Here is a 24,809-nt window from a genome sequence, read left to right on the forward strand (position 1 = left end):
TCTGTATCTGGTTGTTGTCCCTCCCTCTCTGGATCTGTTTGTTGTCCCTCCCTGTCTGGATCTGTTTGTTGTCCCTCATTCTCTAGATCTGTTTGTTGTCCCTCTCTCTCTGGATTGGTTTTTTTATCCCTCTCTCTCTAGATCTGTTTGTTGTCCCTCCCTCTCTAGATCTGTTTGTGTTCCCTCCCTCTCTAGACCTGTTTGTGGCCCCTCTCTCTCTGGATCTGTTTGTTGTCCCTCCCCGTCTGGATCTGGTTGTTGTCCCTCCCTCTCTGGATCTGTTTGTTGTCCCTCCCTGTCTGGATCTGTTTGTTTTCCCTCTCTCTCTGGATCTGTTTGTTGTCCCTCTCTCTCTAGATCTGTTTGTTGTTCCTCTCTCTCTGGATTTGTTTGTTGTCCTTCTCTCTCTCTGGATCTGTTTCTTGTCCCTGTTTCTCTGGGGATGCTTGCTCTCTCTCACTTATACAGCTCGCATGTTGGTCTCTGCCTTGCCTATAAGCCTCTCTTTCTGCATGACCCTTTAAGATATCATGAACATAATTTATTTTTGCCGAACAAAAGTAAGACATATGCTGTCATATGCTGTACAAATTGAACTGAAAGCTTAAACATCTACTTGCTTTTTATATCACTAGCCTTCATCAGACATTCTCCCTCAGCCCTGTCAGCCTCCAGCTTTTTTCCCTCATTCTTGTTTCTGTGTTTTGACATATATTGTTATTAAACTCATATTTACAATAACTCAAGGCTTAATATGTGATTAATCAGTTTAAGTTTTCATTTTCTCTCGTTACTCTATGTAGAGCCAATCACATACACAATCACATTATTACACATCAATGATTTTACTCCTTGCTCGAACTAAGTCATTCTTAGCTCTTTTGTCTAACTGTGTAGTGTGTTGTGTTATTGTTTTTTCTCTTCCCAGTCAAGTCCTGTCCTGCACTCAAATCAAGCCTCTGAACACATCAACTCATGCCTCATACCCTCATTCAATCACTGCTGTGATCCCTTCCTTAAACGGTATAGGTTGCCCTCTCATTCCCTATAATATTGTGCTATAAATGTCTTTATTAAATGCTTTATGTTAAAATAATTACTCTTTGAAGATTTTTGAAATACACTTTGACATCTCCGTGCGTTCTATGCCTTTACCGTGGGACTCCCATCCTCCTCAGTTATTCAAGTCAGCAGACTCCTCTGAAACTAATGTAACTAATGTAAATGTAAATTAAAGACTCCAGTTAAATTAAACACTCCAATTAAATAATCCAGTGTTTAATTGCTAAATTGTAATTATTTTGCCACTATAGCCTATTTATTGCCTTACCTCTTTTATTTTACCTCATTTGCACACACTGTACATAGACTTTTTTTCTATTGTGGTATTGACTGCATGTTTGTTTATTCCATGTGTAACTCTGTGTTGTTGTTTGTGTCGCACTGATTTGCTTTATCTTGGCCAGGTCGCAGTTGTAAATGAGAACTTGTTCTCAACTAGCCTACCTGGTTACAGTGCCTTGCGAAAGTATTCGGCCCCTTTGAACTTTGCGACCTTTTGCCACATTTCAGGCTTCAAACATAAAGATATAAAACTGTATTTTTTTGAGAAGAATCAACAACAAGTGGGACACAATCATGAAGTGGAACGACATTTATTGGATATTTCAAACTTTTTTAACAAATCAAAAACTGACAAATTGGGCGTGCAAAATTATTCAGCCCCTTTACTTTCAGTGCAGCAAACTCTCTCCAGAAGTTCAGTGAGGATCTCTGAATGATCCAATGTTGACCTAAATGACTAATGATGATAAATACAATCCACCTGTGTGTAATCAAGTCTCCGTATAAATTCACCTGCACTGTGATAGTCTCAGAGGTCCGTTAAAAGCGCAGAGAGCATCATGAAGAACAAGGAACACACCAGGCAGGTCCGAGATACTGTTGTGAAGAAGTTTAAAACCGGATTTGGATACAAAAAGATTTCCCAAGCTTTAAACATCCCAAGGAGCACTGTGCAAGCGATAATATTGAAATGGAAGGAGTATCAGACCACTGCAAATCTACCAAGACCTGGCCGTCCCTCTAAACTTTCAGCTCATACAAGGAGAAGACTGATCAGAGATGCAGCCAAGAGGCACATGATCCCTCTGGATGAACTGCAGAGATCTACAGCTGAGGTGGGAGACTCTGTCCATAGGACAACAATCAGTCTTATATTGCACAAATCTGGCTTTATGGAAGAGTGGCAAGAAGAAAGCCATTTCTTAAAGATATCCATAAAAAGTGTTGTTTAAAGTTTGCCACAAGCCACCTGGGAGACACACCAAACATGTGGAAGAAGGTGCTCTGGTCAGATGAAACCAAAATTGAACGTTTTGGCAACAATGCAAAACGTTATGTTTGGCGTAAAAGCAACACAGCTGAACACACCATCCCCACTGTCAAACATGGTGGTGGCAGCATCATGGTTTGGGCCTGCTTTTCTTCAGCAGGGACAGGGAAGATGGTTAAAATTGATGGGAAGATGGATGGAGCCAAATACAGGACCATTCTGGAAGAGAACCTGATGGAGTCTGCAAAAGACCTGAGACTGGGACGGAGACTTGTCTTCCAACAAGACAATGATCCAAAACATAAAGCAAAATCTACAATGGAATGGTTCAAAAATAAACATATCCAGGTGTTAGAATGGCCAAGTCAAAGTCCAGACCTGAATCCAATCGAGAATCTGTGGAAAGAACTGAAAACTGCTGGTCACAAATGCTCTCCATCCAACCTCACTGAGCTCGAGCTGTTTTGCAAGGAGGAAAAAATGGGAAAACATTTCAGTCTCTCGATGTGCAAAACTGATAGAGACATACCCCAAGCGACTTACAGCTATAATCGCAGCAAAAGGTGGCGCTACAAAGTATTAACTTAAGGGGGCTGAATAATTTTGCACGCCCAATTTTTCAGTTTTTGATTTGTTAAAAAAGTTTGAAATATACAATAAATGTCGTTCCACTTCATGATTGTGTCCCACTTGTTGATTCTTCACAAAAAAATACAGTTTTATATCTTTATGTTTGAAGCCTGAAATGTGGCAAAAGGTCGCAAAGTTCAAGGGGGCCGAATACTTTCGCAAGGCACTGTAAATACAAGTGAAATAAAAACAATAAAAATGCTATTCTGTTCTTTGAAAAAAATTGTCTTCGTATTCTGTTACTCAAGATCTTTGTAAACACAACCAAAGGGTTATTTTTCGATTGTTATTTTTCGATTTCGAGTGTTCAAAACATTAAGAACACTTTCCTAACAACCCCCCCTTTTGCCTTCAGAATAACCTCAATTCTTTTGGGGCATAGACGCTACAAGGTGTCGAACGTGTTCGACAGGGATGCTGGCCCATGTTGACTCCAATGCATCCCACAGTTGTGTCAAGTTTGCTGGATGTAATTTGTGTGGTAGACCATTCTTGATACACACAGGAAACTGTTGAGTGTGAAAAACCCAGCAGCATTTCAGTTCTTGACACAAGTTGGTGTTCCCGGCACCTATTATCATACCCCGTTCAAAGGCGCTTAAATATTTTGTCTCGCCCATTCTTCTACATACACAATCCATCTCAATTGTCTCAAGGCTTAGAAATCCTTATTTTACCTGTCCTCCCCTTCATCTACACTGATTGAAGTGGATTTAACAAATTACATTAATAAGGGATCATAGCTTTCACCTGGATTCACCTGGTCAGTCTGTCATGGAAAGATCAGGTGTTCCTAATGTTTTGTACACTCAGCATATATGAAATGTAATTATTAGACTGTTAGAATGTTGCAGTCAAAATGGCTGCCCATTGGTGTAGTTAAGGGGGTAGTGAGGCCCAGCAGCTTAAAACTTCTTGACGCTACCTATCCCTGTCGCGGGATCATTTGTCAGCAACCGCTGAATAGCATAGCGCCACAGTCAAATAATATTACTAAAATATAGCAAAACACAGTTCAGCCTTTTGTTAATCCACCTGTCGTCTCAGATTGTGAAATTATGCTTTACAGCGAAAGCAATCCAAGCGTTTGTAAGTTTATCGATAGCCCAGCATAGCATTATGTACACTTAGCATCTGGAAGCTTGGTCACAAAAATCAGAAAAGCAATCAAATTAACCGTTTACCTTTGATCTTCGGATGTTTTCACTCACGAGACTCCCAGTTACACAACAAATGTTCATTTTGTCCCATAAAGATTATTTTTATACCCAAAATACTTCCGTTTGTTTGTCGCGTTATGTTCAGAAATCCACAGGAAAGAGTGGTCACGACAACGCAGAAGGAAATTCCAAATAGTCTCCATAATGTCCACAGAAACATGTCAAACGTTTTTTATAATCATTTTTAAAATATATATTCGATAATATATCAACCAAATGTGTAGGTTTTTCAATAACAGCGGGTGGAACAATGGCTGCTTTACTCTGTAGCGCAAAAACTCACTCTGAGAGCCCCCACCTATCCACTTACGCAATGTGATCGTTCACCCTCATTTTTCAAAATAAAAGCCTGAAACTATGTCTAAAGACTGTTGACACCCTAGGGAAGCCATAGAAAAATGAATATGGTTGATATCCCTTTAAATGGAGGATAGGCATGCATAGGAACTGAAGGGTTTCAAAATAAGAGGCACTTCCTGATTGGATTTTTCTCAGGGTTTCGCCTGCAATATCAGTTCTGTTATACTTACAGACAATATTTTGACAGTTTTGGAAACTTTAGAGCGTTTTCTATCCCAATCTATCAATTATATGCAAATTCTAGCATCTGGTCCTGAGAAATAGGCCGTTTACTTTGGGAACGTTATTTTTCCAAACATAAAAATTGTGCCCCCTAGCTTCAAGAGGTTTTAAGTGTTAACTAAGCTGATTGTGTCTCATGAGTTAGCAAAGTGTAGCCTAACTCGGGAGAGGCAGAAGTGACTTCCTAGTACAGGAGGTTGGTGGCATCTTAATTGGGGAGGACTGGCTTGATGACTGGAGCCAAATGAGTTGAATGGCATCAAATACAAATATGTTCCGTTCTGGCTATTATCATGAGCCGTCCTCCCCTCAGCAGCCTTCGGTGCTTCCTAGTACTGTTAAAAGGCATACTGTAGCACCACTATAAAGCCAAGAACACAAAATAGGTGTATTGTTGCTTATAGACTCAGAAATTATTTGTGTTATATACAGTGCATTCAGAAACTGTTCAGACCCTTTGAATTTTTCCACATTTTGTTATGTTACAGACTTATTCTAAAATTGATTCAATAGTTGTTTCCCCTCAATAATCTACACACAATATCCCATAATGACAAAGCAAAAACAGGTTTTTAGAAATGTTTGCAAATGTCAAATGGAAATTCAGAACCTTTACTCAGTATTGTGTTGAAGCACCTTTGGCAGCGATTACAGCCTCGAGTCTTCTTGGGTAGGACGTTACAATCTTGGGGGAGCGTCCCTGCACAGCTATTTTCCGGCCTTTCCAGAGATGTTTGATTGCTTTCATGTCCGGGCTCTGGCTGGGCCACTCAAGGACATTGAGACTTGTCCCGAAGCCACTCCTGTGTTGTCTTTGCTGTGTGCTTAAGGTTGTTGTCCTGTTAGAAGGTGAACCTTTGCCCCAGTCTGAGGTCCTGAGCGCTCTGGAGCAGGTTTTCATCAAGGATTTCTCTGTACTTTGCTCCGTTCATCTTTCCCTCGATCCTGACTAGTCTCCCAGTCCCTTCCGCTGAAAAACATCCCCACAGCATGATGCTGCCACCACAATGCTTCACCGTAGGGATGGTGCCAGGTTTCCTCCAGACTCTTTGAGCCAGGTGTCTACTTCCTAATGCACATAACTATGCAAATAATCGAATTGTTTATTTCCTGCCTTCACTTCTAGCACTTTAATCAATTACTTAATGTCCTGCACTAATGTGTTATCATTTACACACTTTGTCACATTTCCTTTGTCTTAGTATGCCTCTATTTAAAAAATATATATTTTCCTTGAAAATAATTATTCTCTTATTTCACTGTGAATTTTTGGCAGGTCTTATCTTGCCACTGTAGGGTGATCGGCCTATTTCTATGGTTCTGTACGCCTGGAGTTGTTGACTGTTTTTGTGCTTGCCAGTCAGCTAGCAGCTGTTAGCATCCAAAGGCTAGCAGTTTCTTACTGGTTATAAAAACAGATAATTGCCATCATTTTTTCAAATTATTACTGAATTATTTAATGTAACAAATCAAGCATTAAACCTAGTAAACAATTAATTGTAATTCATGTTAACCTCGTAAACAATTTATTTAGACCCTGCGTTTATTTGAAACAGGCATTTATTTGCTGAAATGTGTGCCGTTGCCCTGTTATTACAAGGGACAGGTGGCTATTTGAGTGGCTGTATTTCATTTACATTTTACGGTAGCTAAGAAATACCTATTTTTCCCCTCAATGAACAAGAGAGGTTTTCCATTTTCTAAAACTTAATCTCTTATGAAACTGAACTTTCTCGGGTCGACACAAATTCAACAATTTGCATAAGTTTGCATGGCTCAGATTTGTAATTAAATGTGTGCCTTAAAACAAGAGTCCGCCGGGCAGAGAGTGAAGGAACATGCTGAACCTACATTCATCAGAACTTTCCCCAGCAGCTCATTTAGAAGGAAGTAGCTAGGTTACTCATGTTTAATGGAGTTGGATCACGGCAGGGGGCATATGTATTGGCACTGTCTTACTGTGCAAATGGAAAGTAATTATTACTGCCTTTGGCAGCATGGGGGAGTTTGAACACCTGACGTTCTCACTCAATTTTACCAGCCTGAAGTCCTTAATAGATTTTGTTGTGCGAAAGACAGTTTAACTAATCATAATATACAAAAACATGTTTTTTATAATACTTTACAAACACACGCTGACACATTGAATCGCAGGCCCAAATGAGGACAGTATGTGTGTTTGCGTGCACGCGGACCTGCGTGTGTGCTTCATTTAGTAATAGTTTAGAAGTGCTTATATAAACAATCCCAGCACCCGCCAGTCAGTGCTTTTCTTACTGAGTGGAATTTATTGTCCATCCATTGGTAAACAGAGTCTGACACTGGTGGCATTTCCGATCCGTCGTTCCCAGCCCACATTCTGGATTGCTGGCATCAGCTCTGAGCTGTGAGCTTTGGGGTCCGGGCTGAGTGTCTGTGTGTCTCCTGATGAAGGACAGTCTACTGCCCTGAGCCGGCTCTCAGACTCTGGAACCCTGGTGGTTTCACTGTCTTGCTCCTCTTCCCCTCCCATTCTGCTAGCGTCCAGTTCCACTGTTCTCCTCCCTGTGCAGTCCTCCATTCCCCACATGGGCTATAGTTATGCAAATAGCTTGGGATAGTATTTCCTGTATCTGTCTATGCAGAACAGATGCAAACCAAGGCATGTTTACTTACCCATTTCTTATGAGGTTTAAAGAAAAGGGCCTAAACCTTCTTATTCCTCCGTATTACATTAATCTCTCTGTTGTTCGGCAAACAACTGTGAGATAATGAGATGACATGAGCTCCACAGAGAGAGACTGCTGGGAAATTGGACAGGTTCCATATCAACCTGCTGATAGCTACACATCCATGCAGGGTGAAGCACCACACTGTCAATTACAGAGCTCCCTGCTCCCAGCATGGATTCTGATTAAGAATTCTGAAACATGCAGTTATTTGATCACATGCGAAGTAAAACATATGGGTAATAGGAAGAGGCTTATCAGCAATGTACAGTATGTAGTGAACTGTGCCCTCAAAGCCTTTCCCCAGCATGGTATCGAAAACGCAATACTGCCAGATTTCCCTTTTTGCTGCCTTTAGTGTTCAGACTGTACACCATAGGCTGTTTTTGCCCATAGGGAGATCTACAGTACTGTATGGCTGCATCTCAACCACATCCCTGAGGGCTAACAATGACACACACAGCTGGGTTTCAGAACAAGCTAGTTGATAAGAGGGGCTCCACAGGGCTAACCTGTGGTTATGAGCCGAGTCTCACAAAGGGCCTTAATATGACCAAGAAGCTTTTCTCAGAAGATAATTAACATGACTCTGTACCTCTGATGAGCTCCTCTGTGTGAGTGTGTGTGATCATTGATCTGTCCAGAGCCCTGCTTCATATCCCACAGCAAAAACAGCCACAGCAGAGGGGAACAACTTTATAACCCCTGTTCAAATGTGCTGAAATAAATCACATTTTTCATGTGAAATCGGCAGGATAATTTATTTTTCACCACTTAGATCAGTTAGCACCATGGGCTCTTTTGCATACAGCACTGCAAGGTGCCGGTGTTTAACTGTTTAAGTTGCACTGCTTCAGTTTGATTCGGAGACGGGAAGGTGTGTTAGTAAAACAGAGCATGTTAACTGAATAATTTGTTAAGCTACATGATACTCTGTGAGTGGTATTGATGTGGAATCAGAGGGGAAGCACACACTGCTTATCCTTCATAATGGAGCATGTCACAGTAGCTGTGTCCTCTAAATGTGGATCAAAGACAAAACAGACAACACTGGCATGACATGTTCTGTGTTCCAGCGGATGCAACACTTGTTGTGAATTGCTAGATATTACTGCACTGCTGGAGCTAGGAAGACAAGCATTTTGCGTCACCCACAATAACATGTGTGTATGTGTCACGGCTGTTGAAGGATGAGGACCAAGGTGCAGCATGGTGAGCGTACATTTTACTTTATTTAAGAAATGACGCCGACAAAACAATAAACATACAAAACAAACTGTGATGCTTAAGGCTCTGTGCCATCAAACAAAGTTAACTTCCCACAAACACAGGTGGGAAAAAGGGTACCTGTAACGGTTTTCTTCATCTGAAGGAGAGTCGGACCAAAATGCAGCGTGTAGATTTCGATCCATGTTTAATAACACAACGTAACACAAATCAATACAAAACTACAAAACAATAACGTAACGATAACCGAAACAGCCTAATGCTCATAAACACAGAACACGGACATAAGGACACTAAGGACAATCACCCACGACAAACTCAAAGAATATGGCTGCCTAAATATGGTTCCCAATCAGAGACAACGATAAACACCTGCCTCTGAGAACCACTCCAGACAGCCATAGACTTTGCTAGATCACCCCACTAGCTACAATCCCAATACATACACACCAAAACCCCAAGACAAAACACACCACAATACAAAAACCCCATGCCACACCCTGGCCTGACCCAATACATGAAGATAAACACAAAATACTTCGACCAGGGCGTGACAGAACCCCCCCCCCCCCTAAGGTGCGGACTCCCGAACGCACCTCAAAACAATAGGGAGGGTCCGGGTGGGCGTCTGTCCATGGTGGCGGCTCCGGCGCGGGACGTGGAACCCACTCAGTCAATGTCTTAATCCCCTCTCCTCGCGTCCCTGGATAGTCCACCCTCGCCGCCGACCATGGCCTAGTAGTCCTCACCCAGAACCCCACTGGACTGAGGAGCAGATCGGGACTGAAGGACAGCTCGGGACTGAGGGGAAGCTCAGGAGTGAGAGGAAGCTCAGGAGTGAGAGGAAGCTCAGGAGTGAGAGGAAGCTCAGGAGTGAGAGGAAGCTCAGGAGTGAGAGGAAGCTCAGGCAGGTAGATACAGTAGATCTACCAGATCCTGGCTGGCTGGTGGTTTCAGCAGATCCTGGCCGACTGGCAGATCCTGGCCGACTGGCAGATCTGGAAGAGTCTGGCTGACTGGCGGATCTGGAAGAGTCTGGCTGACCTGGAAGAGTCTGGCTGACTTGGAAGAGTCTGGCGGATCTGGAAGAGTCTGGCGGATCTGGAAGAGTCTGGCCGACTGGCAGATCTGGAAGAGTCTGGCTGACTGGCGGATCTGGAAGAGTCTGGCTGACTGGCGGATCTGGAAGAGTCTGGCGGATCTGGAAGAGTCTGGCTGATCTGGAAGAGTCTGGCGGATCTGGAAGAGTCTGGCGGATCTGGAAGAGTCTGGCTGACTGGCGGATCTGGAAGAGTCTGGCTGACTGGCGGATCTGGAAGAGTCTGGCTGACTGGCGGATCTGGAAGAGTCTGGCTGACTGGCGGATCCTGGCAGACTGAAAGATCTGGCTGCTCCACACTGACTGGCGGCTCTGGCTGCTCCACGCTGACTGGCGGCTCTGGCTGCTCCACGCTGACTGGCGGCTCTGGCTGCTCCACGCTGACTGGCGGCTCTGGCTGCTCCTTGCAGACTGGCAGCTCCTTGCAGACTGGCAGCTCCTTGCAGACTGGCAGCTCCGTGCAGACTGGCAGCTCCGTGCAGACTGGCAGCTCTGTGCAGACTGGCAGCTCCTTGCAGACTGGCAGCTCGGGCTGCTTCATGCAGACTGACAGCTCTGGCTGCTCCATGCAGGCTGGCAGCTCTGGCTGCTCCATGCAGGCTGGCAGCTCCATGCAGGCTGGCAGCTCTGAATAGGCGGGAGACTCCGGCAGCGCTGTAGAGGCGGAAGGCTCTGGCAGCGCTGTAGAGGCGGAAGGCTCTGGCTGCGCTGAACAGGTGGGAGACTCCGGCAGCGCTGTAGAGGCGGAAGGCTCTGGCAGCGCTAAACTGGTGGGAGACTACGGCAGCGCTGAAGAGGAGGAAGGCTCTGGCAGCGCTGTAGAGGCGGAAGGCTCTGGCTGCGCTGAACAGGTGGGAGACTCCGGCAGCGCTGTAGAGGCGGAAGGCTCTGGCAGCACTAAACAGGTGGGAGACTCTGGCAGCGCTGAAGAGGAGGAAGGCTCTGGCAGCGCTGAACAGGCGACACGCACTGTAGGCCTGATGCGTGGTGCTGGCACTGGTGGTACTGGGCTAGACCGTGAAGGCGTACTGGAGATCTTGAGAGCAGTGCTGGCACAGGACGTGCAAGGCTAGGGATGTGCACAGGAGGCCTGGTGCGTGAGGCTGGAACCAACTTCACCAGCCGACTAACACGCACCTCAGGACGAGTATGGAGTGCTAACCCAGGTGCCATCAAATCCCAGACACGTTCCGTCGGGCGAATTCCATGCAAAAAGCACCAACACAGCAACTCCCTCATTTCTCTCTCCTCCAATTTCCCCATTAACTCCTTCACAGTCTCTGCTTCGCTCACCTCCAACACCGGCTCTGGTCTCCTCCTTGGCTCCTCACGATAAACAGGGGGAGTTGGCTCAGGTCTGAACCCTGACTCTGCCACACTCTCCCTGAGCCCCCCCCCCCCAAGAAATTTTTGGGGCTGACTCTCGGGCCTCCGTCCGCGCCGCCTTGCTTGCTTCGCAAACTCCATTCTCCTATATCCTTCCGCGCACTGCTCCATCGAATCCCAGGCGGGCTCCGGCACTCTCCCTGGGTCGACCGCCCACCTGTCTATCTCCTCCCAAGAAGTATAGTCCATACTGTACTCCTCTTTGGGCTGCTCCTGTTGCCTCTTCTCCTGCTGCAACTTTGGGCGGCTACACTCCCCTGGTTTAGCCCAGGGTCCTCTCCCGTCGAGGATTTCCTCCCATGTCCAGAAATCCTTATTGCGCATCTCCTCTTTGGGCTGCTCCTGCTTGTTGACACGCTGCTTGGTCCTTTTGTGGTGGGTGATTCTGTAACGGTTTTCTTCATCTGAAGGAGAGTCAGACCAAAATGCAGCGTGTAGATTTCGATCCATGTTTAATAACACAACGTAACACGAATCAATACAAAACTACAAAACAATAAGCGTAACGAAAACCGAAACAGCCTAATACTCGTGCTCATAAACACGGACATAAGGACACTAAGGACAATCACCCACGACAAACTCAAAGAATATGGCTGCCTAAATATGGTTCCCAAACAGAGACAACGATAAACACCTGCCTCTGATTGAGAACCACTCCAGACAGCCATGGACTTTGCTAGATCACCCAGCTAGCTACAATCCCAATACATACACACCAAAACCCCAAGACAAAACACACCACAATACAAAAACCCCATGCCACACCCTGGCCTGACCCAATACATGAAGATAAACACAAAATACTTTGACCAGGGCGTGACAGTACCTAAGTATGGTTCCCAATCAGAGACAACGATGACAGCTGTCCCTGATGAGAACCATACCCGGCCAAAACATAGAAACACAAAACATAGAATGCCCACCCCAACTCACGCCCTGACCAAACCAAAATAGAGACATAAAAAGGATCTCTAAGGTCAGGGCGTGACAGTATGTGAATGTGAACAATACAATTTGATTTGTTTTTGTTTGGCTTGTTTATGCCCTTCACCTCGGCTCAAGATCAACATAACACGCTACTACATCATCCTAATTCCGAAGACCGAACTAGGATTCATGGGGATGTAGCTAACATCATTCATAATTAATCTACGTTCACACTGTTGTGGCAGAATATACTGTATGTCTGAAACCCTGAATCAGCAGTTATGTTGCTGGTAATAAATGTTTGTGATTGTATTGACAGAGATTTTGACTTTACTATTGAAGGGGCCTCTGCTTATGTAACCTACATTGCCTTCAGAAAGGATTCATACAGTACCCCTTGACTTATAACACATTTTGTTGTTACAGTCAATTTTTTTTTCAAAATTTACCCGTCTACACACAATACCCCATAATGACAAGTAAAAACATCAATTTAAAAAGAAAAATACAGAGATCTAATTCACAAAAAATGTCACACCCCTGAGTCAATACTTTGTAGAAGCACTTTTGGCAGCGTTTGCAGTTGAGTCTTTTTGGGTAAGTCTCTAAGAGCCGATTTTACGTCAAAACTGTAACTAGGCCATTCAGGAACATTCAATTTCGTCTTGGTAAATAGCTCCAGTGTATATTTGGCCTTGTGTTTTAGGTTATTGTCCTGCTGAAAGGTGAATTTGTCTCCCAGTGTCTGTTGAAAAGCACACAACCAGGTTTTCCTCTAGGATTTTAACCTGTGCTTATAGCTGTATTCTGTTTCTTTTTATCCTAAAAAATACTCCTTAGTCCTTCCCAATGACAAGCATACCCATAACATGATGCAGCCACTACCATGCTTGAAAATATGAAGAGTGGTACTCAGTGATGTGTTGTGTTTGATTTGCCCCAAACATAATGCTTTGTATTCAGGACAAAAAACATATTTATTTTCCAATTATTTTGCAGTCTTACTTAAGTGCAAACAGGATGCATGTTTTGGAATATTTGTATTCTGTACAGGCTTCCTTCTTTTCACTCTGTCATTAAAGTTAATATTGTCGAGTAGCTACAATGTTGTTGATTCATCCTCAGTTTTCTCATATCACAATCATTACAGTTTTTCTCAATTGCTAATGTCACGTTCTGACCTTTATTTCCTTTGTATTGTATTTATTTAGTATGGTCAGGGCGTGAGTTGGGTGGGCAGTCTATGTTTGTTTTTCTATGTTTTGGGGCATTTCTATGTTTTCGGCCTAGTATGGTTCTCAATCAGAGGCAGGTGTCATTAGTTGTCTCTGATTGAGAATCATACTTAGGTAGCCTGGGTTGCACTGTTTGTTTGTGGGTGATTGTCTATGTTAGTGGCTTGTGTCAGCACAGGTCTCATTTTGTAGCTTCACGGTTGAATTTGGTTTATTGTTTTTGTTACTCGTTTGTATAGTGTTCAGTCTTTTCTTTATTAAAGATTTTACCATGGACACTTACCACGCCGCATATTGGTCCTCTGATCCTTCTCGCCTCTCCTCTTCAGACGAAGAGGAGGACGACCGTTACAGAATCACCCACCACAACAGGACCAAGCGGTGTGGTAATGGGCAAAGGAAAAAGCAGCAGCAGCAGCAACAACAACAGCGGCCGGTATCACAGGACTCCTGGACTTGGGAGGAGATACTGAACGGAGAGGGACCCTGGGCACAGGCTGGGGAATATCGCCGCCCCAAAGCAGAGCTGGAGGCAGCGAAAGCTGAGCGGCGGCGATATGAGGAGGCAGCACGGCAGTGCGACAGGTACGAGAGACAGCCCCAAAATGTTTTTGGGGGGGGCACACGAGGGGTGGAGCTAAGCCAGGTAGCAGACCTGCGCTCACTCCTCGTGCTTATTATAAGCAGCGAGATACTGGGCAGGCACCGTGTTATGCGGTTAAGCGCACGGTGACGCCAGTACGTGTCCATAGCCCGGTGAGCTATAGGACAGCCCCCCGAGAGTGTCATGCGAGTGCGGGCATCGAGCCAGGGCGTATGGTGCCTGCTCAGCGGGTCTGGTCGCCGGTACGCAGTTTTGGCCCAGGGTATCCTGCGCCGGCTCTGCGTGCTGTGTCTCCGGGGCGCTGGGAGGGTGCAGTGCGTCCTCTGCCCGCGCTCCGCTCGTGCCGGGTGAATGTGGGAATGGAGCCGAAGGGAGAGGTGCGTGTAGTAAGCACTAGATCTCCCGTGCTTACCCACAGCCCGGTTCAACCTGTGCCTGCACTCTGGACGGTCCGGGCTAGAGTGGTTATCCAGCCTGGGGAAGTGGTGCCAAGGTTGCGCACCAGAGCTCCAGTGCTCCCCCACAGCCCGGTCTTTCAGGTGCCTCCTCTTAACCCCAAGCCTCCTGAAGGTCTTCCCAGCCTGGTGGTTCCTGTGGCAGCCCCACGCACCAGGCTGTCTCTCTGTCTCCTCCCTGCAGGTGGTCCTGTCTGTCCGGCGCCGCTGCCGGAGTCTCCCGCCTGTCCGGCGCCTCTGCCGGAGTCTCCCGCCTGTCCGGCGCCTCTGCCGGAGTCTCCCGCCTGTCCGGCGCCTCTGCCGGAGCCTCCCGCCTGTCCGGCGCCTCTGCCGGAGCCTCCCGCCTGTCCGGCGCCTCTGCCGGAGCCTCCCGCCTGTCCGGCGCCTCTGCCGGAGCCCCCCGCCTGTCCGGCGCCTCTGCCGGAGCCCCCCGCCTGTCCGGCGCCTCTGCCGGAGCCCCCCGCCTGTCCGGCGCCGCTGCCGGAGCCCCTCTGCCCAGAGCAGCTGTCCCTCTGTCCCGAGCAGCTGTCCCTCTGTCCCGAGCTGTCCCTCTGTCCAGTGGGGTCATTGAGAGGGGTGGTCATGCTGAGAAAGCCACGGAGGCGGACAATAAAGCGGACTAAAACAATGATGAAGTGGAGTCCGCGTCCCGCGCCAGAGCCGCCACCGCGGACAGACGCCCACCCAGACCCTCCCCTATAGGTCAAGGTTTTGCGGTCGGAGTCCGCACCTTTGGGGGGGGGGGGTACTGTCACGTTCTGACCTTTATTTCCTTTGTATTGTATTTATTTAGTATGGTCAGGGCGTGAGTTGGGTGGGCAGTCTATGTTTGTTTTTCTATGTTTTGGGGCATTTCTATGTTTTCGGCCTAGTATGGTTCTCAATCAGAGGCAGGTGTCATTAGTTGTCTCTGATTGAGAATCATACTTAGGTAGCCTGGGTTGCACTGTTTGTTTGTGGGTGATTGTCTATGTTAGTGGCTTGTGTCAGCACAGGTCTCATTTTGTAGCTTCACGGTTGAATTTGGTTTATTGTTTTTGTTACTCGTTTGTATAGTGTTCAGTCTTTTCTTTATTAAAGATTTTACCATGGACACTTACCACGCCGCATATTGGTCCTCTGATCCTTCTCGCCTCTCCTCTTCAGACGAAGAGGAGGACGACCGTTACAGCTAAAACACTAAAACCCATTGGCTGAACAAAGTTCTCAGTTGCCTGGACTCATTTAGCTAATTATGCAGTCTGTTGTCAATACCTTAAACCATTTCACATGGTAAAACACAATTTGCAGATCTCACTTAGACTTTTCAGCAAAACTCTAAACACATTCTCATTCTGAAAACACATTCTGCACTCTAATGCACATGGTAAACACAAGTGGCAACAATCAAATACAAATAGGGAAGACATGTCATTGATTGGACACAACCACTCAATTTATTTAACCTGTTTCAAATGATGCGACACAACCAATATAAGCCAGTTCAGAGAGCAAACAGGTTGTTGAAGGTGGGAAGGAGAAAGTCTGAGAATGGATAGAATAAACAATGTGAGAGGAGTGCGTATGCGAGATGGGTGACGAGGAGGGCAAGAAAGAGGAGGAAGACAAAGAGTGGAAATATCTGATGAAATCTGAGCAACAGTTATAGACCATGTTCTTGTCCATGGACTGACAATGAGGGAAGCAGGACTTAGAGTGCAACCCAATTTGAGCCGATTTTCTGTGTTCACCATAGTAAGGACATTCAGAGAAGAGAACAGGTAAAGGATACTACTGTATTTTTGTAATTGCAAATATACTGTACTACACTATATGCAGATGTTTCAATAGACATTTGTAAAGTTAATCACTGTATGTATTGTACTGCATGAATATGTTTTGTAACTGCACAACTACTTTTTGTAGAATTGCAAGGCTGCCACATGCAGGTGGAAGGACAGCTATATTCACTCGGGAGCAAGAGGCCGTTATAGTTGGCATGGTCCTTCAAGATAATGCAATACGACTCCAGGAACGAGTGAAATCCAGGAACGAGTGATACAAGACAACACACACTTCCAGGGAATCGACAGTGTAAGCATTTACACAATTGACCGTGTCCTCCATCGTAACAGGATGCGAATGAAACAAGTATACAGAGTTCCTTTTGAGCGCAACTCACCAAGGGTGAAAGAACTGCGAGCTCAGTATGTGCAAGTAAGTGTACATTCAGGAACATTTACTGTAATCCAGATTGTCTACAGTACTAACACATACTATATGAATGACAGTACTCTTCAGTACATACAATGTATGTGAATCAAAAGCCTAATTGTACTCTACAGTATAGCACTGTCTCTGTACGACTTACAAAATCCTACATACAGTATGTTGTATTTCTATACAGACAATATTTGACTTGGAATCCTTGGACAGACCCCATGAGTTCATATTTGTCGATGAAGCAGGCTTCAATCTAACAAAGAGGAGAAGGAGAGGCCGAAACATGATTGGACAGCGGGCCATTGTTGAAGTCCCTGGTCAACGAGGTGGCAATGTCACAATCTGTGCTGTTATCAGCAACCATGGTGTTCTACATCACCATGTTACACTCGGGCCATATAACACCCAGCACCTTCTAAGATTTATTGCCAATCTAAGATATATTTTATTTCAGCAGCAGGTTCAAGAGCAGCAGGGTCAAGAGCTAAATGAGAATCCCATTTCCACCTATGTGATAGTGTGGCACAATGTCAGTTTCCACAGAGCTGCTCATGTAAGGGAATGGTTTAACATCAATGGGCAGTTTATGAACTTGTACCTCCCTTCATACTCGCCTTTCCTGAATCCGATTGAGGAGTTTTTCTCCTCTTGGAGATGGAAAGTGTATGATAGACAACCCTACATCAGAGTAAATCTGCTGCAAGCCATGGATTTAGCCTGTGGTAAAATAGGTGAGGAATCATGTCAGGGCTGTATACGGCACTCAAGAGGCTTCTTCCCCCATTGCCTCAGGAGGGACAATATTGCTTGTGATGTCGACGAAGTGCTCTGGCCTGACCCAGCCCAAAAGCAAGAAGAAACACATTGATCACATGTTTACTCCTTTGATTTTTGTCCCTTTTATTATTGTATACTGTAGTACAGTGCATTGTAGGCTGTATACTGGGTTGTGCCGTGGCGGAGAACTTTGTGGGCTATACTCAGCCTTGTCTCAGGATGGTAAGTTGGTGGTTGAAGATATCCCTCTAGTGGTGTGGGGGCTGTGCTTTGGCAAAGTGGGTGGGGTTATATCCTTCCTGTTTGGCCCTGTCCGGGGGTGTCCTCGGAAGGGGCCGCAGTGTCTCCTGACCCCTCCTGTCTCAGCCTCCAGTATTTATGCTGCAGTAGTTTATGTGTCGGGGGGCTAGGGTCAGTTTGTTATATCTGGAGTACTTCTCCTGTCCTATTCGGTGTCCTGTGTGAATTTAAGTGTGCTCTCTCTAATTCTCTCTTTCTCTCTTTCGGAGGACCTGAGCCCTAGGACCATGCCTCAGGACTACCTGACATGATGACTCCTTGCTCTCCCCAGTCCACCTGGCCGTGCTGCTGCTCCAGTTTCAACTGTTCTGCCTTATTATTATTGGACCATGCTGGTCATTTATGAACATTTGAACATCTTGGCCATGTTCTGTTATAATCTCCACCCGGCACAGCCAGAAGAGGACTGGCCACCCCACATAGCCTGGTTCCTCTCTAGGTTTCTTCCTAGGTTTTGGCCATTCTAGGGAGTTTTTAGGCTGGGTTTCTGTACAGCACTTTGAGATATCAGCTGATGTACGAAGGGCTATATAAGTAAATTTGATTTGATGATACTGTACAATGGACAAATTGTATGGCCTGAACATTGTGCTTCCCATTTATTAACAGTACTGACTGCTCAATAGATTTTGACTAGTTGCAGGTTCATATCAACAAAGCACAATAATTATAGTATCACAGAGACAAAGGACAAGTTTGTGAGATGCAGGGTACAGTACTGTCAAAATAGGGGTACAAGGAGGAGGAAGATCAAAATTGCAAAGAGCAAAGCAGATTAGTAATTTCTGATCAATTTTGAGCTACTATGATAGAACATGTTTTCATTCATCAAAAGACAATGACGAAAAAATATATACACCCCTCACATTTTTGTAAATATTTGAGTATATCTTTTCATGTGACAACACTGAAGAAATGACACTTTGCTACAATATAAAGTAGTGAGTGTACAGCTTGTATAACAGTGTAAATTTGCTCTCCCCTCAAAATAACTCAACACACAGCCATTAATGTCTAAACTGCTGGCAACAAAAGTGAGTACACCCCTAAGTGAAAATGTCCAAATTGGGTCCAATTAGCCATTTTCCCTCCCCGGTGTCATTAGTGTTACAAGATCTCAAGTGTGAATGGGGAGCAGGTGTGTTAAATTTGGTGTCATCTCTCTCACACTCCCTCATACTGACTGGTCACTGGAAGTTCAACATGGCACCTCATGGCAAAGAAGTCTCTGAGGTTCTGAAAAAAATAATTATTGCTCTACATAAAGACGGCCTGGGCTATAAGAAGATTGCCAAGACCCTGAAACTGAGCTGCAACACGGTGGCCAAGACCATACAGCGGTTTAACTGGACAGGTTCCACTCAGAACAGGCCTCGCCATGTTCGGCCAAAGAGGTTGAGTGGACGTGCTCAGCGTCATATCCAGAGGTTTTCTTTGGGAAATAGACTTATGAGTGCTGCCAGCATTGCTGCAGAGGTTGAAGGGGTGGGGGGTCAGCCTGCCAGTGGTCAGACCAAACGCCGTACACTGCATCAAATTGGTCTGCATGGTTGTCATCCCAGAAGGAAGCCTCTTCTAAAAATGATGCACAAGAAAGACCGCAAACAGTTTGAAGACAAGCAGACTAAGGACATGGATTACTGGAACCATGTCCTGTGGTCTGATGAGACCAAGATAAACTTATTTGGTTCAGATGGTGTCAAGCGTGTGTGGCGGCAACCAGGTGAGGAGTACAAAGACAATTGTGTCTTGCCTACAGTCAAGCATGGTGGTGGGAGTGTCATGGTCTGGGGCTGCATGAGTGCTGCCGGCAATGGGGAGCTACAGTTCATTGAGGGAACCATGAATGCCAACATGTACTGTGACATACTGAAGAAGAGCATGATCCCCTCCCTTCGGAGACTGGGCCTCAGGGCAGTATTCCAACATGATAACGACCCCAAACACACCTCCAAGACGACCACTGCCTTGCTAAAGAAGCTGAGGGTAAAGGTGATGGACTGGCCAAGCATGTCTCCAGACCTAAACCCTTTTGAGCATCTGTGGGGCATCCTCAAACGGAAGGTGGAGGAGTGCAAGGTCTCTGACATCCACCAGCTCTGTTATGTTATCATGGAGGAGGACTCCAGTGGCAACCTGTGAAGTGCTGGAAAATTATGGTGGCCACACAAAATATTGACACTTTGGGCCCAATTTGGACATTTTCACTTAGGGGTGTACTCACTTTTGTTGCCAGCGGTTTAGACATTAATGGCTGTGTGTTGAGTTATTTTGTAGGGGACAGCAAATGTACACTGTTATACAAGCTGTACACTCACTACTTTACATTGTAGCAAAGTGTCATTTCATCAGTGTTGTCACATGAAAATATATATTCAAATATTTACAAAAATGTGAGGGGTGTACTCACTTTTGTGATATACTGTATATATAATGAATAAATACACTGCTCAAAAAAATAAAGGGAACACTAAAATAACACATCCTAGATCTGAATGAATGAAATATTCTTATTAAATACTTATTCTTTACATACTTGAATGTGCTGTCAACAAAATCACACACAAATTATCAATGGACATCAAATGTATCAACCCATGGAGGTCTGGATTTGGAGTCACAATCAAAATTAAAGTGGAAAACCACACTACAGGCTGATCCAACGTTGATGTAATGTCCTTAAAACAAGTCAAAATGAGGCTCAGTAGTGTGTGTGGCCTCCACGTGTGCACGTCGGGCCCTCATACCACCCTCATGGAGTCGGTTTCTGACCGTTTGAGCAGACACATGCACATTTGTGGCCTGCTGGAGGTCATTTTGCAGGGCTCTGGCAGTGCTCCTCCTGCTCCTCCTTGCACAAAGGCGGAGGTAGCGGTCCTGCTGCTGGGTTGTTGCCCTCCTACGGCTTCCTCCACGTCTCCTGTTGTACTGGCCTGTCTCCTGGTAGGGCCTCTATGCTCTGGACACTACGCTGACAGACACAGCAAACCTTCTTGCCACAGCTCGCATTGATGTGCCATCCTGGATGAGCTGCACTACCTGAGCCACTTGTGTGGGTTGTAGACTCCGTCTCATGCTACCACTAGAGTGAAAGCACCGCCAGCATTCAAAAGGGACCAAAACATCAGCCAGGAAGCATAGGAACTGAGAAGTGGTCTGTGGTCCCCACCTGCAGAACCACTCCTTTATTGGGGATGTCTTGCTAATTGCCTATAATTTCCACCTGTTGTCTATTTCATTTGCACAACAGTATGTGAAATTTATTGTCAATCAGTGTTGCTTCCTAAGTGGACAGTTTGATTTCACAGAAGTGTGATTGACTTGGAGTTACATTGTGTTGTTTAAGTGTTCCCTTTATTTTTTTGAGCAGTGTATATATATATATATATATATATATATATATATATATATATATATATATATATATATATACATATATATATTTGTATTCTATTACAGCATATTGGATGACTGTCATTCATATTCCATCCACACAGTTCAATGTAACATCGATAGATTTAGGCTATTATGACACTAGAATTTGCCCTATACCCATCATGAGGTTGCTACAACCTAGCCTTGAATGACAGTATATAACACAGGTCGAGAGACAAATTGTATTAATCAAGGTTACACATTCAATACCGCCTTGCACAGTCTTGCCTCGATCTGGCTGACTAGGGGGTAATCATTAGCCAAAATGAGAGTTTCTATTGGACAAATTCAGGTAGGTAGGTCTTTCTCCATTTTGTTTGCTTCCATTTAAGAAACGTTTTACAACAGAATCAGCTGAATGAATATACTGCTGATCACCCGCACACACAGTTCACTTTCATAGCAGCCACATTCAAACAACAATCACTTTGCTTGTATAATTCCTTCTCGCATCTATGCGCTCTCCTCCTCTCACCTTTTCCCTTCGCTTTTGGACTTCAGTGCACAACACAACAGCTGTCTGTGACCAGGCGAAAAAACCTCTCCAAGCCAAACCTTCACATCATAACCGCTACACATAGCCTACATCGTTGTCACAATATTAGCTAACGTCATAGTCAACATAGTTCTAGTAGCTAACGCGTTAGTAAACCCACTACTGTCACACAGTACAGAGTACAGCAAGCAGTTGAGCAATTACACTGGTGGGCCCCAGTGGCAATAAATTAATAAAACCAAAAGCTTACCTTAACTTGAAAGTGTTGGATAGCCTTAGCCAGTCACAGTAGCTTTAAAACAACCTGTTTCAGTGCTAGCTAGCTGTAGCTTATGCTTTCAGTACTAGATTTATTCTCTTATCCTTTGATTGGGTGGACAACACCCGACAACGTCCGTTCATGCCTCAGGAACTCTGATAGGTTGGAGGACGTCCTCCAGAAGTCATCATAATTACTGTGTAAGTTTATGGAAAGGGGTGAGAACCATGAGCCTCCTAGGTTTTGTATTGAAGTCAATGTACCCAGAGGAGGATGGAAAATAGCTGTCCTCCGGCTACACCATGGTGCTACCCTAGAGAGTGCTGTTGAGGTTACTGTAGATTTTCATTGCAAAACAATGTGTTTTAATCCGATTTTTGGTGACGTGAAGATATTTATTATAGTTTTATCTCAAAAGGGGAACTCCTGAGGTGCTGACCTGTTGCATCCTGTACAACCACTGTGATTATTATTTGACCCTGCTGGTCATCTATAAACAGTTGAACAGCTTGAAGAATGATCTGGCCTTAATGGCCATGTACTCTTATAATCTCCACCTGGCACAACCAGAAGAGGACTGGCCACCACTCAGAGCCTGGTTCCTCTCTAGGTTTCTTCCTAGGTTCCTGCCTTTCTAAGGAGTTTTCCCTATCCACCGCGCTTCTACCTCTGCATTGGTTGCTGTTTAGGGTTTTCAGATGGGTTTCTATATAAGCACTTTGTGACATCTGCTGATGTAAAAAGGGCTTGATACATAAATTAGATTAGATTTTCAATGTTTCACTATTTTTATTTTCATGAAATTCACTGAGCAGGAGACTTCTCCCTTTCCTCCTTTGAGGAGCCTCCTCTGGTACCGGTACCGAGTCAATGTGCGGCGGTACAGGTTAGTCGAGGTAATTTGTAAAGTGACATAGATAATAAAAAGGAGCCTGGACTGCAGGCCTTATTATGTGTTGGATAGCCTCAACTCCAGCCCTTATTAAAGGAGCTGATTGTGGACTATAGGAAAAAGAGGGCCAAACACAACCCCATTAACATCGACAGGACTGAAGGTCGAGAGTTTCTATTTCCTAGGCGTCCACATCACCAACAAACAATCATGGTTCCAACACACCAAGACAGTTGTGAAGAGGGCACGACAACACCTTTTCCCCCTCAGGAGACTGAAAAGATTTGGCATGGGTCCCCAGATCCACAAAAGGTTCTATAGCTGCGCCATGGAGAGCATCCATGGTTGCATCACTGCCTGGTATGGCAATTGCTCGGCATCTGACCGTAAGGTGCTACAGAGGGTAGTGCGTACTGCCCAGTACATCACTGGGGCCAAGCTTCCTGACATCCAGGACCTCTATACCATGCGGTATCAGAGGAAGGCCCTAAAAACTATCAAGACTCTTCTGAAATGCCAAGTCTAGGATCAAAAGGCTACTTAACAGCTTCTACCCCCAAGCCATAAGACTGCTGAACAACTAAACTAATCAAACGGACACCCAGAATATTTACATTGACCCCTCCTCCCCTTTGTTTGTTTACACTGCTGCTACACACTTTTTATTATCTATGTCACTTTACAAATTACCTCGACTAACCTGTACCGCCGCACATTGACTCGGTACCGGTACCCCCTGTATACAACCTCGTTATTGTTATGTCCATTTCTTGTGTTACTTTTTGATTGATTAGATTTTAGTTTTTTTACTTTAGTTTATTTAGTAAATATTTTATTAACTATATTTCTTGAACTGCATTGTTGGTAAAGGGCTTGTAAGTAAGCATTTCACGGTAAGGTCTACTACACCTGTTGTATTTGGCGCATGTGACAAATCAAATTTGACTTGATTTATTGTGTGTTGGATAGCCTCGACCCCAGCCCTTATTATGTGTTGGATGGTCAGTGCCACAGGCTTTGTTTTGACTGTACAATTAATATATTCTCTTGACATCAAACCCCTCAATCAACTGGTCAAAGGTGGCCATTTTATCAAGTCTATCACAAGCCAGTGGGTAAATTGTAATAGTAATGAGCAGTTTTAGCAATTTTGCTAGCGTAGGCAATGGTGAAATACGCATATATGACAAGCAATACTATTGGGATTTAAATGAAGTATTTTTCATTTTTACATCTTCTTGGATGTTTATAATGCAGATCCCCATGTCTGTGTTTTTACTCAGAGTGATCATCTTTATGAAGTGGTTTAATTGATTTATTTTCTTGCAGCACTTCTATTTCTAACAGCTTCTTCCCAGTCGGGATTCACTCAGTTGGAACACAATCATACTCAGTATAACATAATTACACTGAGCTTCTCCACAACTTTACAACTTGTCAGACAATGATTTAATATCACATCTCCCTCACAAGATATTTGCTCAGAACACAATCCATATTAGCTATTGATACTGTAGTAAATATCACTTTAATATAGGTCCCTGTGTACTTTAACAGAACTGTTATTTCCTTTTATCGTCAGGGGGAATCCTTTTTTTCTCTCCAACAAAATCAAATTACTGTTTTCTCTCGGCATTCAAAATGCGTAAAGGCATGAAAACACACAAGCTCAGCTATTAATCTGCCAGGGAGAGGTTGCAGTCATGCTCTCAGCTCTGTGAGGAGACATCCTCTCTTATAACAGCCAGGCAGCAGTGTTCTAGTCTAACTGTAGGTGGCAGTGTGACACTGTGCCTCACTCAGCCAGCCCATCAGCTCACTCAGCCCCTCAGCTCACTCAGCCCCTCTGCTCACTCAGCCCCTCAGCTCTCTCAGCCCCTCAGCTCTCTCTTTTGTGTATGCAGGCTCTGCACCTGTTGATGCACTGCAGTTGCTTGCTAAATGATTCTGTTTATAAATAACATTAGGATCCTGCTTCTCTCTGAAGCCTATTTTAAGATGTGCACCTAGGTGGTGATGGTGCAATTAATTATCTTA

General features: G+C 44.8%; 1 pseudogene; it reads left to right on the plus strand.

Annotated features, from left to right (window-relative positions):
* LOC149985444 (uncharacterized) overlaps positions 1 to 17,170 on the plus strand; it is a 30,624-nt pseudogene extending 13,454 nt beyond the window's left edge.
* The last annotated feature ends 7,639 nt before the right edge of the window (positions 17,171 to 24,809 follow it).

This window comes from Oncorhynchus mykiss, chromosome 1, assembly GCF_057628025.1.
Source record: "Oncorhynchus mykiss isolate SJ-2025 chromosome 1, ASM5762802v1, whole genome shotgun sequence".
NCBI lineage: Eukaryota > Metazoa > Chordata > Actinopteri > Salmoniformes > Salmonidae > Oncorhynchus > Oncorhynchus mykiss.